Source organism: Pinus tabuliformis, chromosome 1_1, assembly GCF_031772625.1.
Source record: "Pinus tabuliformis cultivar Carrire ecotype Pingquan chromosome 1_1, CPIR1, whole genome shotgun sequence".
NCBI classification, from domain to species: domain Eukaryota; kingdom Viridiplantae; phylum Streptophyta; class Pinopsida; order Pinales; family Pinaceae; genus Pinus; species Pinus tabuliformis.
Genome location: NC_142297.1, coordinates 653,904,021 through 653,911,846, shown reverse-complemented (window position 1 = coordinate 653,911,846; position 7,826 = coordinate 653,904,021).

The window sequence follows — 7,826 nt, the reverse complement described above, 5'->3', positions numbered from 1 at the left end:
GGAGATCTGGAGAAATAGATGATTCCAATATGGGAACATCTAGTGAACATAATTGTGCAATTACACCTCTTTGTTCCTTTTTTAGAAGCTTTGTCATACTGTTAGAGCTGATAATCTTTCCCAGTTTCCCTGCAATACCCCTTAATTCCACTTCCTTTTCTTCCACAAAAAATTTCATAAAGATTTCTTGAAAATTAAAAGCTATTGTACCCAAGGATTGTAGCCATTGGACTCCTAGTACAACATCAGCACCTCCCATTGGAATAGAAAGAATTGGGCTAGTCAATACATATTCTCCCATGGATAGCTTGATATTATGGCACTTTCCGGAGCAATTTATTGTTCCTCCATTTGCAACCATCACTTGAAACTCTGGTTCTGGATATAAGAAGCAATTCAATTATTTTGCTACCTTACAATGAATAAAATTGTGGGTACTTCCTGAATCAATCAACACTATTACCTTTTTATTCTTGATTTTTCCTTCTATCTTAATGGTTTGAGGAGTGGTAATTCCCGCCAATGAATTACAAGATATGGTTGGACTCATTTCTTCTTTATCTAGGCTTTGTTCTTGGAGTATATCCTCTTCTTTTGACCTTTCTTGCTCTTTTTCTTCTTCCTCTTCACAATCTATGTAGAATAATTTCTTCTCAACACACTTATGAACTTTAGTGTATTTGATATCACAACTGTAACAAAGCCCTTTTTCTCTTTTTTCTTCCAATTGTGGTGGTGTCAACCTTATAGGTTGTGGAAGGCTAGGGGCAACAACACTTCCATCTTTATAGTTGTGAGTGGTATGCTTCCTGGTTGCCATAATTTTGCTTTCCATTTTTCTGGCTATCCTAAATGCCTTCTCTAATGAATTAGGTTCCCAAAGGCGAACATCATGTTGGATATTTTCGTTTAAAGTCCCTATAAACACATCAATCATATGCTCATCTAGAATATTTTTTACCCTTATGTTCAATTTTTGGAACTCCTCAATGTGCTCCATTATTGAACCCTTTTGTTTGAGACTTATCAATTGGCTAAAAAAAGTGTTGCTTTTTGTATCCTCATAATGTGATGTCAATTCTTCCGTAAAAATTTCCCAAGTGATAATTTGTTTACGAGAGCAAAGCCATTGATACCATACAAATTGATTTGGTTCCAAATATAAAGTTGAAATACGTACATTTTGTGTGTTTTGCACATTATTGAGATCAAAAAATTGCTCCATTTGTAATATCCATGTTGGGGGATCCTTGCCATCAAACTTCCTCATATCGGTTTTTGGAATATGGTGGGTCTTTGATCCAACATTAGGGTCTATGGAATCATGATTAACATTTCTTTTGTTCTCATCATGAGTTTCCTTTACTACCCTTTCACCATTAGTGACCATTTCTTGTAGCAACTTATTCATATTTATCTTCAATTCTTCCATGTTTGTCTTCAAATCTGCCTTCCAATCGTCCATATTAGCTTCCATGCCATTCATCTTAGCTTCCACACCCTTTATCTTAGATTCCATGCCATTTATCTTAGATTCTATTAGCTTTTGTGAGCGTGAAATTTGTTGCACTTGTTCTTGTAATTTTGATATATCATGTAGCATTTCTTCCTCTTCTTCATGAGTCATGCTAGGACATTAAGGTCCCTTACTAGTTGTTTGCATTTTATTTCCTCAATGCATTCGTTACTGATAATAATGTTCTACTATGCCCTTTGAATTCCTTCAAAATAAATTTCCAAACCAATCTTAAGCAAAATTTTAAAAGAATCTACACACCGTTAGATAATATTCAGCAAAATCACATAACCAATCTTTTTTCGACGCGTTTCGAACCAACCAGTGTGGTTCATCATCAGGACAAGTTGTCCTAACGATGAACCACACTGGTTGGTTCGAAACGCGTCGACAAAAGATTGGTTATGTGATTTTGCCGAAGATTATCTAACAATGTTATGGATCACAGAAGTCTAAATTCCTTAATCTACAAACCTTTTTTCACTTTGTAGGAGCTCAATATTGCCTCTGATGTACCTCTGTACTTTCAAATCATCCAGTTCTAAAATTACAACCTATGGTAGCCCTCTATGTCCTCTTTCCAATTCCGCCAATCTGATCCAAATTGTATTCTCCAAGAAAGAGTTATGCAAAATCTCCCACAGTGACCTGATTATAGATTAGTTCAGTAGAGCGAACTTGTACAACGTGCCACAAGTCACTGTTTTGACCTTTGGCTCTGAAAAATATATAAAAGAAACTACAATCCATCCTCTTTCTGTAACTTCTTACGAAATTTCAATCGGATTCTCAGAGAGAAAGTTATGACAATTTTCCCCAGGTCGCCTGTTTGGAATGAAATTCAGGAGTCTGCAATAAGAACAACTTCCTCAGATCATATCTCCGCAAATATAGCGCGAACAACTCTAAAATTTGGACTCAAGATTCAGCACGATCTCTTCTCAAATTGTTTTTTTTTTTAGCTTCTGAAACGTCGCAGAAAAAAAATTATAGCGAAAATTCCACAATGACCTGTTTGGAGTAGCGAAACCCTAGAATCCAAAGCTCTGATACCAAATGTTATGAAACCAACTCAAGAAAAGATAGAAAAGATAGATCAACGCCTTAGAATTTAGCCTCTTCAAGGGGGAAATCTCCTTTACATTACATAAATGAAAAATTCTTGGATGATTCAAATGACAAAACCTCATTTCTATATATAGGAGTCTAAGGAGTCGCAATATAACCTAGCCGACCTAAGAATAATAATATGAAGCCACAAAAATAACAATAGACGGATTCTATGGGGCACAACAATATTAATAAGGGTTACAAATACAATAGTAATGGGGTAATTACTAGTATTATAGGGACCCAACACAACTGAAAAGAAAGTAGGACAAATCCTCTGAGAGGTAGTTATTTTAGACCAGTAGTTCCAAATGGCCAAGGCTAAATTGTGAGATAATATCTGGGCCCAATCCATAATAGTGGCATTAGTGGCTGCATCTGATAGATGTAGCCATTCATATGAAAAGTTGTTGATGTCAGGCCTTCCAAATAGCCTACATACCATAGCAGCAGCAAAACAACACAGGGAGGAGAGGGAACCAGTACTATACATACCATGTTTATCTTTTTTCAATGGCTCTTCCTTTGCTTACTAGTTCTTGGTGCATTCTACAAAATCTTCACTTTCCTTGGTGAACTTCTCCACGAACTATTTATTGTAGCTTGCCTGTAGCTATGGTAAATGATACATAAGCCTTAAATCCTATGGGGTGAATGACCCAATGAGATCTTGGCTCTGAGACTTGAATTGTATGTCTATTATAATAGTGCTATCCAATACCCACTTAACCATGTCTTTATATGGAAGTATCTTAGGCCTCGCCGCTATTTGGTGCAGGAATGAACATGCAAGTTCAGTAATTGATGCTTTAGATGACCTGTGTGAATCTATTGTTTCTTTAACTTCCATAACTTTGGGGTTTTCTTCTTTGAGTAGACTGTACATGCCTTCCCAAGTGGATATGCTGGCATCTCTAGTATAGGTGGTGTCTGTGAATAAGGGCATCATCTCTTTTTCCTCAGCAACCGAAGCTTTTCCCTTCTTTCCCATTACGCTCTGCACACTGCTGCGTATATTATTTTACTTGCCACTCCTGGAAGTTTTCAAGTAAGGAAAGAATAATATTAAGAGATAAGGTGACGAGAAAGCTCTTAATTCTGAAATCATATCAAATATATCACCCTACGTGAAACAATCTTTCGATCAGATCTAAATCTTGTCTCATAAATGACCATCAATAAACCACTAAGTTGACATTAATGCCCATAACTCAGTATTGGATTACAAGAAATATTTCATTGAACAATGAGCCTTGTTGATCTGCAGTAAAGCGATTTTGTGATTTTCTTTGTAATATCGCAGATCAAAATATGGTTAATCCTTTTCGTTAACAATCATTTATTCCTTATGTGATCGCGAGATGCGATTAGTGAGATGCTTTATCGCATATCATAGGATCTGGATGTTTTATCTTAGGTGGTACTTGTGGCATATGAAATCTATGATGTGCGATGAGTCTTTAAGGTGCGCAATCTCGCATCATCACGTTTTCGCAATTTTGAAAGTTTGTTTATATGATGTCCTCCATTACCTTTTGTGATGTGATGTTTTATTGTTATGAGAATCATTTTATTCGAAATCTATCATAAAACTTAAGTTTTTGGGTTTTACGGATGTTTTTCCTAAGTTTATGATAGTGTGTTTTATTCAAAGGGAAATATAAGTGCTAGTTTTTTTTTTTTTTTTTAGAGAAGGGTCCCTATTTATTTAGATTTAGTCATAAAACTAAATAAAAGGGGGGTTGTTGCTGGCCACAACATTTGGCGATTCACTAGGAAGAACCAGTTATCTCTAATTATCTTTTGAATTTTCTAAAACTTCCAAAACAGAAAGTTTTTTGGAAAATCAAACTTTAATATAGAAATATAAAGTGCATAATGCTCTTAGCCATTAATGGTAGGTTGTTTCTCCCATGCTAATTTTGATTATTTTCTTCCTAAAGTTAGTCATTGTATTTAGATCAGGCACTACTTAGTTTATAAAGATAAAAACAAAGATGTCTCTATAGATCAGTTTTAAGTATGCTCATTTGTCGTAGGTAGAGCCTCTGCTGCCAACAGACATTCATAGACTCGACAAGGTTACCAGTTACCCAGCAATGATCCTGTATCCTACTTCGAGAAATATACAATTTTCAAAGATAAATCCATATGCACACTTATCACTTTTGTTTTCTTTTAATTCTTAAAGAACAATGCCTTGGTTTGCTAGCCAAATTATGGCAGCACCATTCACTTGATTTATAACTTTGTTGAACAAGCTGGCTCGTGATGAGACCCCTTGTCTTTTGATTCCAATAATCTTGAGTCATTACCTTGTTTTTGTATGCAATTTTGGAAATGTTAGCAAGTTATAATCTCTATGATCATGATAAGTTAGCTTGTGATGAGATCTATTATTATTTAAGTGTATAGTGCACCATTTGATTACTCTTTGAAACTTGTAATTCCCTAAGTGGGGAGGAAGTCATTAGTTCCTTAAGAATAGTTGTGGATGACAATTATAGAGTCTTTGAATACAGTTTTTCTACAGAGAACTTCGCTTTTTTATTGATGCTTTTCATGACTGATATAAAACAAATTCCCACTAAAGGTTTTTTTATCAAAATTCGTAAGGCTGAAACTAGTCAAATTTTCAGGCTTGTAGCATTTGACTGTGTCTTTCAATATTAATGATTAATTTTCCAAATTAGTTCTATTTATACAAGCAAAAAAACAAAATTTAGAAGAAACACTATCTTTCTTGTCAAATCCAATGGTAACCATTTAGAACCTGTTTTATTATCAAAATAAAGCTATAAACAATAATTTACAAAAATAGAAGAGGCCATCTTCTATGGAAAGTGTTATAGCTCCAAATCTCACTCTTATGGTTTGTGATGCTGCACTCATGGCCTAAGGCAACCCCTCCTTCCAAACCTCGTCCTAAGATTTCAAAAACAGTGTTTTATCCCTTATACGCGACATTGCCCTGAGTTAAAAGCGTGTATACGCAGGTCTGTGTATACCCAACCCGCGTATCTGTATTAAAACACTTAAAAAAATATAAAAATCCTTATTTTCGGCAGAGATCGCGGGTTTTACCTGTTGATCACCTGTTAGTTCCCGTGGCCCAACTGTTCCCAAAAAACTCCCAACTAAAAAACTACTTTGGGAGAGGTATAAAAAGACCTCAAAGGGAAGTCCTAAAGAATGAGAGAAGAGAGAGAAAGGTTATTATGCTGAAATTTTTCCCCTGACCAGGTTTGAAGTCCCTTGTGCCTTCTGCACCTCCCCCATTTGTACAGGAAACCCTTGTTTCCTTGTGTGTTGATGTTCATCCACCATTTATGACATCATGGAGTGAGTCATGGAAGGAGTTTGTTAAAGGCTTGAGCCTGGAACGGATCCAGAAGGAAGCTTTGCTTGGAGCCTGCTGAAGGTGACTTAGGTGAAATTATTCCTTTTTTTGTACTTTATTTGTCTATAATAAAAGAAACACATGTCTTGGTTCTCGATATAAATCTTCTTTATGTTTATGATATTCATGTTTAGAATTCATATGTAAATGGTTCTTTGGATTTCATAACTAACTACCTTTATTTATAACATGAAGATGGTTTCTTTATAAGGTTTTGTCCATATACTGTTGTGTTCTTTGGAATTGGTTGTTTCGCAGGACAAAAAAGAAGAAGGGAACTCCAAGAAGGGTTTGGACCCTAAGGGCCTTCTCAAATGTAGGACCTAAGGTATGTCCCCTTTACAATAGAATTTGCCTATAATAGCATAATGGCTGTGTGAATATGTGTTCTTTTGAATAGATAACTTTCAGTCTGCTAGGGTTTCAACCCAAAAAGCCCTAGGGGAACATTTCCCTCCAACAGAAAGTGTTTTTTAAGGATCTGCCCATTAGTAGGTAAAGACTCTCTTTTCCCTGCTAAATCTTGCAACATGAAAGTCGATGGACCTATGATTTCAACAATTTGGAATGGTCCAAGCCACATTCGTTGGAATTTAGAATGCTTTCCTTTTTCTTCGTGAGCCTTATCCCATTTCAAAACTAAATCTCCAATTTGAAAATCCTTCCTAGATACCATGTTTGAATTGAAGGAAGCGTTTACTAATGCTTGATGATGAGCATGTGTAATTTTAGCTTGTTCTCATTGCTCTTATAGCTTAAGGATCTGCAGTTGTCTTAGTTGTAAAGATGAAGATGGTGTTTCATCAATAAATAGAACTAAGGCCAAAGAAGGAATCACTAGATGAGTTGGGAGGAAAATTTTTTTCCCATAAACTAAATTAAAGGGAGAAGTGCCAATGGAAGCCTTTTGAGTTATTCGGTCTGCCCACAAAGCATACATCAAAGATTTGTGCCAATTTTTATGATTTTGATCAATATTTCACTTAATGATTCTAATTAGGTTTTTATTTGTTGATTCAGCCAATCCATTCCCTTGTGGGTAATAATTGGCAAAATATTTAAGCTTAAAACCTCTTTTAAGTGCAAATTCAGTCATAACATTGCCGGAAAAATATGTGTTGAAAATAATACTGAGAGGGGGGGGGTGAATCAATATTATTAAGTCAAATTATTTTTCAATTTATACAAAGATTTGTATATGCTACTTCGGTTAATGAAAACATCATGTATACGCAGATCTGACTAATGAAACTCGCATATAACTTCCAGACTTATAATTTAATTTATTCTTCATATGTTGATCATTAATCTGTGTCAGAACCATATAACAGTAGGCAGGAATAGAAAAGTAGAGCACACAGTCACACAAAAGAACACAAGATATTAGGTGGAAACCCAATGTGGGTGAAAACCACCTGCTAAAATATGTCTATCTTCTTTCAATTAGAAACTTCTTTTTTACAATGATTCTGTACTGGTGCAGTCTTATACCAGCACTCAGGCTTCAACCTGCAGAAGGCTACAACCTTCTCTCATTCTCCAGACTCTCCTGGAAGGGAGCTACAACCCCCTTAGCTCTTGTACTAGCTGAGGTACTAGTACGTAGGTGCTGACCTACATAAGGCTTCAATATTCTCTTTTCTTCCAGGGACCACATTTCATAAATTTTCCCATTGGATCCATGAATATAAATCAAACATAAAGTAGATCTACAACCACCAATATCCTTTGTACAAATATTAAATCAACCAATAATTTCTCAGAATGCTGTAACCAGAAAGTAGAACCAGTAACCAGACA